This window comes from Hemitrygon akajei, chromosome 19, assembly GCF_048418815.1.
Source record: "Hemitrygon akajei chromosome 19, sHemAka1.3, whole genome shotgun sequence".
Lineage (NCBI taxonomy): Eukaryota > Metazoa > Chordata > Chondrichthyes > Myliobatiformes > Dasyatidae > Hemitrygon > Hemitrygon akajei.
This window is the reverse complement of record NC_133142.1, coordinates 57,296,089-57,308,227: the sequence shown is the minus strand read 5'-3', so window position 1 is coordinate 57,308,227 and position 12,139 is coordinate 57,296,089. Positions and strand designations below refer to the sequence as shown.

At 52.1% G+C, this 12,139-nt stretch overlaps 1 protein-coding gene across 2 annotated transcripts in view; it reads left to right on the top strand.

Moving 5' to 3' along the window:
* LOC140741953 (metabotropic glutamate receptor 2-like) overlaps positions 1-12,139 on the top strand; it is a 63,683-nt gene that overhangs the window by 15,354 nt on the left and 36,190 nt on the right. The gene's annotated exons all lie outside the window — the stretch shown is intronic.

Here is a 12,139-nt window from a genome sequence, read left to right as displayed (position 1 = left end):
TGTTATCAGAATTGAACCCAGATCTCCAGAACTGTGAGGAAGCAACTCGACCAGTAGCACCACTTATTTCTCTATGTGAAAGCCCAGTTCTCTGTGGTTTTGCACTGCTATTAAACTCCCACCATTTGTTTGAAAACGGCTGTCACATTGAAAATAAAGTTGGAGTAAGTGGGTCCTTTTCAGGCAGGAAGGATGTAACTGGTGGAGGTCTGTAAGAAGGAACAAATTGTAAACTTCCCAAGTTTGCCGATGATATGAGAACAGGTGCAGGAGCATGTTGTGATGGGGCCATTGTGATTCTGTGCAATACGCAGAAGGTAGATTATGGAACAGGATGGAAACTTGGAAATGTTTGCATACCGCAGCCCCAGCTGAAGGGATTTATTGGCTGCTGTCGTAGTGACAGGATCAGCATCAGGTACGTGGCTGCTAGAGCCTCAGACTGGCCTGAGCGGTGAGCAGAGCAGATTGTCAGCACGGCAGAACCCTGCTGCTCCCTGTGCCATCTCGAACAATGCCAGTTCACCAAGCCACGTCACCGGCTAATGATACCACAGCCGTACAAAGCTGCCAATTAATGCTTCGCTTAATTAGCTGAGATCACCCAGAATAATAGCTTTTTAAAAAATGGCAACAGTGGTGGAAGCAAGAATGTACACACACACGGGAGACCAATACTCACACCCACGGGAGACCGATACTCACACCCACAGGAGACTGATACTCACACCCACGGGAGACCGATACTCACACCCACGGGAGACCGATCCTCACACACCCACGGGAGACCGATCACACACCCACGGGAGACCGATCCTCACACACCCACGGGAGACCGATACTCACACACCCACAGGAGACCGATACTCACACACCCACGGGAGACCGATACTCACACCCAAGGGAGACCGATCCTCACACACCCACGGGAGACCGATACTCACACACCCACGGGAGACCGATCCTCACACACCCACGGGAGACCGATACTCACACCCACAGGAGACCGATACTCACACACCCACGGGAGACCGATCCTCACACACCCACGGGAGACTGATCCTCACACCCACGGGAGAACGATCCTCACACACCCACGGGAGACTGATCCTCACACCCATGGGAGACCGATCCTCACACACCCACGGGAGACTGATCCTCACACCCACGGGAGACCGATCACACACACCCACGGGAGACCGATCCTCACACACCCACAGGAGACCGATACTCACACACCCACGGGAGACTGATCCTCACACCCACGGGAGACCGATCCTCACACACCCACAGGAGACTATTCCTCACACACCCACGGGAGACTGATCCTCACACACCCATGGGAGACCGATCCTCACACCCACGGGAGACCGATACTCACACCCACGGGAGACTGATCTTCACACACCCACGGGAGACTGATCACACACCCACGGGAGACTGATCACACACACCCACGGGAGACCGATACTCACACCCACGGGAGACCGATACTCACACACCCACGGGAGACCGATACTCACATCCACGGGAGACCGATCCTCACACACCCACGGGAGACCGATCACACACCCACGGGAGACCGATCCTCACACACCCACGTGAGACCGATCCTCACACCCACGGGAGACCGATCACACACACCCACGGGAGACCGATACTCACACACACGGGAGACCGATCCTCACACCCACAGGAGACTGATCCTCACACCCACGGGAGAATGATCACACACACCCACGGGAGACCGATACTCACACACCCACGGGAGACTGATCACACACACCCACAGGAGACCGATACTCACACACCCACGGGAGACTGATCACACACCCACGGGAGACCGATCCTCACACACCCCCGGGAGACCGATCCTCACACACCCACGGGAGACCGATACTCACACCCACGGGAGACCGATACTCACACGCTCACGGGAGACCGATCCTCACACACCCACGGGAGACCGATACTCACACACCCACGGGAGACCGATCCTCACACCCACGGGAGACCGATCACACACCCACGGGAGACCGATCCTCACACACCCACGGGAGACCGATACTCACACACCCACGGGAGACTGATCACACACACCCACGGGAGACTGATCCTCACACCCACGGGAGACCGATCCTCACACACCCACGGGAGACCGATCCTCACACCCACGGGAGACCGATCACACACACCCACGGGAGACTGATCACACACACCCACGGGAGACTGATCCTCACACCCACGGGAGACCGATCCTCACACACCCACGGGAGACCGATCCTCACACCCACGGGAGACTGATCACACACACCCACGGGAGACTGATCCTCACACCCACGGGAGACCGATCCTCACACACCCACGGGAGACTGATCACACACACCCACGGGAGACTGATCCTCACACCCACGGGAGACCGATACTCACACACCCACGGGAGACCGATCCTCACACACCCACGGGAGACTGATCCTCACACACCCACGGGAGACAGATCACACACACCCACGGGAGACCGATACTCACACCCACGGGAGACCGATCCTCACACACCCACGGGAGACCGATACTCACACACCCACGGGAGACCGATCCTCACACCCACGGGAGACTGATCACACACACCCACGGGAGACCGATACTCACACCCACGGGAGACCGATCCTCACACACCCACGGGAGACCGATCCTCACACCCACGGGAGACCGATCCTCACACACCCATGGGAGACTGATCCTCACACCCACGGGAGACCGATCCTCACACACCCACGGGAGACCGATCCTCACACCCACGGGAGACTGATCACACACACCCACGGGAGACCAATATCACACACCCACGGGAGACCGATCCTCACACACCCACGGGAGACCGATCCTCACACCCACGGGAGACTGATCACACACACCCACGGGAGACCGATATCACACACCCACGGGAGACTGATCACACACACCCACGGGAGACCGATCTTCACACACCCACGGGAGACTGATCACACACACCCACGTGAGACCGATCCTCACACCCACGGGAGACTGATCACACACACCCATGGGAGACCGATCCTCACACCCACGGGAGACCGATCCTCACACCCACGGGAGACCGATCCTCACACACCCACGGGAGACTGATCACACACACCCACGGGAGACTGATCACACACACCCACGGGAGACCGATCCTCACACACCCACGGGAGACTGATCACACACACCCACGGGAGACCGATACTCACACACCCACGGGAGACTGATCACACACACCCACGGGAGACCGATACTCACACACCCACGGGAGACTGATCACACACCCACGGGAGACCGATACTCACACCCACGGGAGACCGATCACACACACCCACGGGAGACCGATCCTCACACACCCACGGGAGACTGATCACACACACCCACGGGAGACCGATACTCACACACCCACGGGAGACTGATCACACACCCACGGGAGACCGATACTCACACCCACGGGAGACCGATCACACACACCCACGGGAGACCGATACTCACACCCACGGGAGACCGATCACTCACACCCACGGGAGACCGATCCTCACACCCACGGGAGACCGATACTCACACACCCACGGGAGACTGATCACACACCCACGGGAGACCGATACTCACACCCACGGGAGACCGATCCTCACACCCACGGGAGACTGATCCTCACACACCCACAGGAGACCGATCCTCACACCCACGGGAGACTGATCACACACACCCACGGGAGACTGATCCTCACACACCCACGGGAGACCGATCACACACACCCACGGGAGACCGATCACACACCCACGGGAGACCGATCCTCACACACCCACGGGAGACCGATCACACACACCCACGGGAGACCGATCCTCACACCCACGGGAGACCGATCCTCACACACCCACGGGAGACCGATCACACACCCACGGGAGACCGATCCTCACACACCTACGGGAGACCGATCCTCACACCCACGGGAGACCGATCCTCACACACCCACGGGAGACCGATCACACACACCCACGGGAGACCGATCCTCACACCCACGGGAGACCGATCACACACACCCACGGGAGACCGATCCTCACACCCACGGGAGACCGATACTCACACACACGGGAGACTGATCACACACACCCACGGGAGACCGATCCTCACACACCCACGGGAGACCGATCCTCACACACACGGGAGACTGATCACACACACCCACGGGAGACCGATCCTCACACACCCACGGGAGACCGATCCTCACACCCACGGGAGACCGATCACACACACCCACGGGAGACCGATCCTCACACACACGGGAGACTGATCACACACACCCACGGGAGACCGATCCTCACACACCCACGGGAGACCGATACTCACACCCACGGGAGACCGATCCTCACACACCCACGGGAGACCGATACTCACACCCACGGGAGACTGATCCTCACACACCCACGGGAGACTGATCACACACACCCACGGGAGACCGATCCTCACACACCCACGGGAGACCGATACTCACACCCACGGGAGACCGATCCTCACACACCCACGGGAGACCGATCACACACACCCACGGGAGACCGATCACACACACCCATGGGAGACCGATCCTCACACACCCACGGGAGACCGATACTCACACCCACAGGAGACTGATCACACACACCCACGGGAGACCGATCCTCACACACCCACGGGAGACCGATCCTCACACCCACGGGAGACCGATCCTCACACACCCACGGGAGACTGATCACACACACCCACGGGAGACCGATACTCACACCCACGGGAGACCGATCCTCACGCACACGGGAGACCGATCACTCACACCCACGGGAGACTGATCACACACACCCATGGGAGACTGATCCTCACACACCCACGGGAGACCGATCCTCACACACCCACGGGAGATCGATACTCACACCCACAGGAGACCGATCCTCACACACCCACGGGAGACCGATCCTCACACACCCACGGGAGACTGATCCTCACACACCCACGGGAGACCGATACTCACACACCCACGGGAGACCGATCCTCACACACCCACGGGAGACTGATCCTCACACACCCACGGGAGACCGATCCTCACGCACACGGGAGACCGATCACACACCCACAGGAGACCGATCCTCACACACCCACGGGAGACCGATCCTCACGCACACGGGAGACCGATCCTCACACACCCACGGGAGACTGATCACACACCCACGGGAGACCGATCCTCACACACCCACGGGAGACTGATCACACACCCACGGGAGACCGATCACATACCCACACGGGAGACCGATACTCACACACCCACGGGAGACTGATCACACACCCAAGGGAGACCGATCCTCACACACCCACGGGAGACTGATCACACACCCATGGGAGACCGATCACACACACCCACGGGAGACCGATCACATACCCACACGGGAGACCGATACTCACACACCCACGGGAGACTGATCACACACCCAAGGGAGACCGATCCTCACACACCCACGGGAGACTGATCACACACCCATGGGAGACCGATCACACACACCCACGGGAGACCGATCACACACCCACGGGAGACTGATCACACACCCATGGGAGACCGATCACACACACCCAAGGGAGACCGATCACACACCCACACGGGAGACCGATACTCACACACCAACAGGGTAGCAACGATACAGACTATGTGGTCAGTGGCTGGAACTCTCTCTCCAGATAACAATGCTCCACCGTCGCGTCTTCAGCACATAATTCAGACTGAGGAAAGTAAAGGGTTTGGCAGTAGTGGTGGTGAAGGAAATATTCAGCTGAATCCCTGATTATGAGCGTGTGGATAGGGTCAATGCAAGCAGGGTTTTCCACTGCGGTTGGGTGAGGCTCGAAGTGGAGGTCATAAAATAAGAGTGAAAGGTAAAATGTTTAAGGGGAACATTTTCTTCACTCAGAGGGTGACGACAGTGTGGAACAGACTGTCAGCAGAAGGATAAATTTCAACACTTAAGAGAAGTTTGGATAAATGCGTAGATGGGAGGGGAGGCTGAGCTGCTGTCTGTGTACAGGTCAGTAGGATTATGCAGAATAATAGTTCAGTTCTGACTAGATGAGCCAAAGGGCCTGTTTCTCTGTGTAATCCCTTTAAAATTCTAATTCTATATTAATCCCTTTGTTTAATTTTCTCCACATTCCTATCAATTCATAATTTCTACAACTCTCCTGTACAAATTTAGAACAGCCAGTTAAGCTCCCAGACTTCAGCTCTTTGGAGAAAACTGTGGCACCCAGGGAAATTCACTCGGAGAGAAGGTGCAGGCTCCGGACAAAACCCAAGGTCAGGACTGAACCTGCTCTCTAGAACTGTGAGACAGCAGCTCTACAGTCCCACCACAGTGACACTCACCTCTGGGTAGCCTAGATCATGCTCCAATAACCCAGAGCAAATGGCTAATTTAAATCAAAATAAAAGCTCTGAAACACTCAGCAGGACACACAACACCTACAGATACATTCTGCAAAGTGGTCCATCTGATTTGGGATATGGTGTCCATGTTGCTTTTAATATAACTGGGTAGATGCACATGCCAAGACTGGCAGGGTAAGGGAAGTGAAGTGAAAGGTCTCAACGGGCCAGGCAGCATCTATGGAAAGGAGTAAATAGTCGACGTTTTGGGCCGAGACCTTAGCAGGACTGGTAAAAGAGATGAGATGTCAGAGTAAGAAGCCAGAAAAAGCAGGATCTCCCAGTGGCCACCCCTTTTAAATCCACTTCCCATTCCCGTTCTGACATTCCAGTCACAATGAGGCCATTCTCAGGTTGGAGGGCCATCACCTTATATTCCATCTGAGTAGCCTCCAACCTGATGGCATGAACATCAATTTCTCAAACTTCTGGTAATTGTCCCCCCCCTCCATCCTTTCTTCACCACTCCTCATTCCAATTTCCCTCTCTCACCTTACCTGCCCATCTCCTCCCTCTGGTGCTCCTCCTCCTTCCCTTTCTTCCATGGTCTTCTACCCTCTCCTATCAGATTCCCCTTCCTCCAGTCCTTTATCTCTTTCTCGAATCAATTTCCCACCTCTTTAGTTCACCGCCCTCCTCTCCCGGTTTCATCTATCACCTGCCATCTTATACTTCTTCCTCCCCTCCTTCCACCTTCTCACCCTTCCCTTCCAGTCCGGGTGAAGGGTCTCGGCCCAAAACGTCGACTGTTCACTCTTTTCCATAGATGCTGCCTGGCCTGCTCATTTTGTGTGAGTTGCTTGGATTTCCAGCATCTGCAGAATTTCTGGTGTTTGTGAAGTGTGAGGAAACATGGAGAAGCAGCTTCCCCCTGCAGGTACTTCATTCAGTAACTCAGACGTACTCCAGGGAAACAGGTGCCAAGCTTACAAGTTTGCCAAAGGATACAGCAGGATGTAGATCAGTTGTAGATATGGGCGGAGAAATGGCAGATGGAATTTAATCCGGCCAAACGTGAGGTGTTGAACTTTGGGAGATCAAATGTAAGAGTGTAGTACACTGTTAGCATTGAGTTATGTTTCAGCTTTCTAAAACTCTAGTTAGGCTGCTTCTGGAAATTTGCGTTTAATTCTTGTCATTCCATCATCGTAAAGATGGGGAGGCTTTGGAGAGGGTTTACCAGGGTATCGCCTTGCATTAGAGAGCATATGCAATGAAGAGAGCTTCGACAAACTTGGGCTGTTTTCTCTGGAGCGGTGGAGGCTGAGGGAAGATCTGATAGAGGTTTATAAGATTATAAGAGGCACAGATAGAGAAAGTGTCTAATACTAGAGGGTGTGCATTTCAGGGGAGAGGAGGTTTCGAAGGAGATGTGTGGCACGTGGTTTACACAGAAAGTGGTGGGTTCCTGGAATGCCCTGCCAGGGCTGGTGATGGACGTAAATATGACAAAGGCATTTAAGGGATAACTGTGAAGGCTGAAGAGATTAGCTTGCCTGGGCATTTAATTGCTCGTTTATTAGTTTGGTAGGTAAATTAGTTAGTAAGTTGTAAGGACATATCATGAGCTGCGGGAATAGACACAGAATCAGTTCTTTGACTGTTTATTCCCCGGTTGGTATGCAGAGAATATCTTCTTCAGTGTAAGTACCCTAACAGGAAGTGACAAAAGGAGGCTGGCTTGTTTATGGAAACGGTTCACCTCTGTTTTGAGCAGCCTGGGCAAAGAATGGAAGGAGTATTAATCAGCATTTGGCAGCCCAAGACTAACCAAGGGTCTATCAGCCTGGCCACAGGGTAGAGGCAGGTTGGATGTGGCTGGTAGGTTGGGTCAGAGTGACTGAGGGCAAAGTGTTTGACTCATCAATTCATGTTGCACAGAAATGAGCCATTTGGCCCGACAGGTAGATTCCCCACATTAGGATCACATCCCTCTATGCTTTACCTATTTAAGTGACAGCCTAGATCTCTTCTAAACATAAGAGCTACATCTGATTCCACCAGAGTCCGATTCAGGTTTATTTATCACGTGTACAGTGAAATGCGTTGTTTACATTAACAACCAGCAGGGGGCAGCCCACAAGTGTCGCCACACATTCCAGTGCCGGCCGGCACAGCCTGCCCACAACGTCTGGCAGAACAATACAGAACACAAGCATCAAAGCAACCACAACAAAACAAACCTCTGTTCCTCCCTCACACACAATCCTCTAACTCCAGATCAGGCCGACTTTGGTCTCCAGCCTCTAGCGGACTTGCGGATTCGCAGGCACTGGGCCCCGACTTCCACAGCAGGCTCGCCAACTTCCAAATATCAAACACACCCAGTGAAAATCTTTCTTCTCAAAACCCCTTTAAAACTGCTTCCCCTCACCTTAAACCTATGCGCTTGTTTTTGACACCCCTACCAGATGACATCTCCAGGAACATGCTGAAGAACAAATGAAAGTTCACAAGTCGCCCGAAACTTCTGTGGATGAAAACCTTGGGGAGAAAGCTGCTGGGGACTAGGTTTATGTGAAGTGTGTAATACAGAACTTGAATCCATACAGGAGCTCATAAAAACCACAGAAAACCACAGTACTATACATTCTGCGGCTACTTTATTAGGTGCCTCCTGTACTGTACCTAATAAAGTGGTTGTTGAGTGTGTGTCCGTGATCTGCTGCTGTAGTCCATTCTCTTCAAGGTTCAACGTGTTGCGCATTCAGAGATACGCTTCTGCACACCACTGTTGTAACACATGGTTATTTGAGTTGCTGTAGCCTTCCTGTCAGGTTGAACCAGTCTGACCATTCTCCTCTGACTTCTCTCATTAACAAGGCATTTTTGCCGGCAGAACTGCCTCTCAGTGACGTGGTTTGTTTCCCCCACCGTTCTCTAAAGGCTGTTGAGTGTGAAAATCCCAGGAGATCAGTTTCTGAAATGCTCAAACTAACTTGTCTAGCAATCATTAACAGTCAAAGTCAATTAGATTTCATGTCTTTCCCATATCTGATCTTTGGTCTGAACAATAACTGAGCCTCTTGACCATGTCTGCATGCTTTTATGCACTGAGTTGCTGTCACATGATCGAGCTGATGTACAGTGTACTTAATAAAGTGGCCGCTGACTATCTGTAATACTGGGCTCACACTGCAGGAAGAATGGCAGGATTGTCGCTGCATAGATTTACTGTGACACTGCCTGGTGTGTGGGAATACTAACCAAAACAAAAACCAGACAAAATGTAATTGTTTCCATTAGACTCAGGAGATACGTTGTGACTTAGTTGTTTAACGTGAAGCGGGAAAGGAAGAGAGTAAAATTGGATTTATTTCAGTCATTGGGAATTGAGGACAAAGGGAATATAGTTATAAAATTACTTTGACAACGTTTTGGATAGGTGGCAGGAGATGGATGTTATGTAGGGTGCTTGGAGACAGTGATCAAAGGAAAGACCTTGCCCGGCTTCTGCTGATAAATCAGCATAAAGAGGTGAAGAGACTGGAGATGGGGATAGGACAGACCTTCAGCTGTAGGGTAAAGATGGGTGGGCAGGACACATTATATCCATACTGCAATGCCTTTTGAATTCGTAATTAAAGATGAAGGAAATTTCATAGTTGCGTATCAGCTCCTGAGATGGGAAACCAAGATTTATCAGAACGGTAGTTCTAGGAGACAGCACTGATTGGCCTAAGGGCAAATTTGTGTCAGAGAATGTGTCGAGTACTCAGAACCACCCAGGTGTAGAGTTTTTCAGGGAAGCAGACTGTGAACTGCACTGGGGCACCTACCATAAGAACCCCCGTCTTCCTTTTGAGTCTTCTTCCTGCTTGATATGCAGGTGATATAAAGGCACCTAAATGCTGTTCCTCTGCAGCAAATTGGTTTATTATTGTCACATGTACCGGGGTACAGTAAGTAACTTTGTTTTGCATGTCACCCCGAAGAGATCAGTTCATCACATCAGTACGTTGAGGTAGTGCTGAGGGAAACAATAACAGAATGCAGAAGAAAGTGTTACAGTTCCAGGGAAAGTGCATTGCAGGTAGACAATAAGGTGCAAGGCCATGACTATGAGGTCAACAGTCCATCTTACCCAACTAGAAGTCTGTTCAATAGTCTTGTAACAGCGGGGTAGGTGCTGTCGTTGAGCCTGGAGGTCCATGCTTCCAGGCCTTGCATCTTCATTGGAGGAGGGGAGATGGGAGAATGCTCAGGGTGGGAGGGGTCTATGACTATGTTGGCTGCTTTCCTAAGGCAGTGGGGAGTGCAGACAGGATCCATGGAGGAGAGGCTGGTTTTTGTGATGTGACTGGGCAGATTTCTGCGATCTCAGGCAGAGCAGTTGCCATACAAAGCCAAATGCACTCAGATAGGGTACTTTCCATGGTGCGTCGATAAAAGTTGGTGATCGTCAACAGAGACATACTGAATATCTTTAGCCTCGTGAGGAAGTAGAGGTACTGATGTGCCTCACACCGGTTAGCCGGGTTCTTTGTCACCCAGCACTGAGGACCTGGCTTTGGGTGGATTAGCATGTTAAGATTCTCAGTCTGGTCCTTCCTTACATCTTCAAACTCCAGCCCACAATGATCTCCAACATCCTCAATCAAGTCACAACCAACACCGTTCCCCCTGTCTTTCCATCAGCCAGTCACAACCTCCCACTGCCTCATTCTTACTCTGAAAATGCCCATCATCTATCCCAACTGATTTGATGCCCCTACCTTCCTACTGCAGCCTATAACTCTCACTTCTGCCCTGCAGCTGAGTGTGTCTGTTCTGTTGAGCCTGTTCTACAGAATCTACCTACAGGGAAGATATCAATAAGACTGAAGAAAGTATAGAGAAAATTTACAAGGATTTTGCGGGATTTAAGGACCTGAATTATAGGGAATGGTTGAATAGGTTAGCACTTTATTCCCTGGAGCCTAGAAGGAATGAGGGGAAATTTCAGAGGCTTACACAATTATGAGGGGTATAGATAGGGTAAATGCAGGCAAATGTTTTCCATTGAGATTGGGTGAGAGTAGAACTGGAGGTTATAGCTGAAACCCCATTTTGCCAGACATCTCTGGAAATGCAGCTCATTAGCCACAGGGCTCCATGGCGAGAAATCCACCTTTCTCAGGTTTCATAAGTCTAGAGTGTAGATGACTTTGGTCCCACCAAAACCATGAGGCTGGGGTGTCTCGCCCACCCAAACCACAGTTTGTGTGAATGCTGAGTGATTTACCCAACAGCAAGAAGTGACAGATCGTACACTGCACACAATTATAATGAAGTATATTTAAGAATGTTAACTGTTATTAAAGGAAAGAAAGAGAAAAACAGAAAGGGCTCATTATTCTTAAACAATCAAATGTGCACATAAGTTGGAGCTCATCTTGAAGTTGTCTTTAACTCATGCACGACTCACAGTCTGTGTGAAAGCCCACTCACTCTTCTGGATGTCACTGAAAATCCATCTCGAACAAACGGGCTCCCCCACAGGATATTGGTCCTTCCTCCTGGAAGCCATTCATCTGCACAAAGCACCTCGTGCAACAGGGACTGCATCCTCAGACATCTTCCCTCCTGTCCTCTCCCAGATCCAGCCAAAAAAAGACCTCAACCCTCAGAAAACCTCTCTGCCCAGTGTTTTCCAGACCCTTCCCCCAATTCCACCAT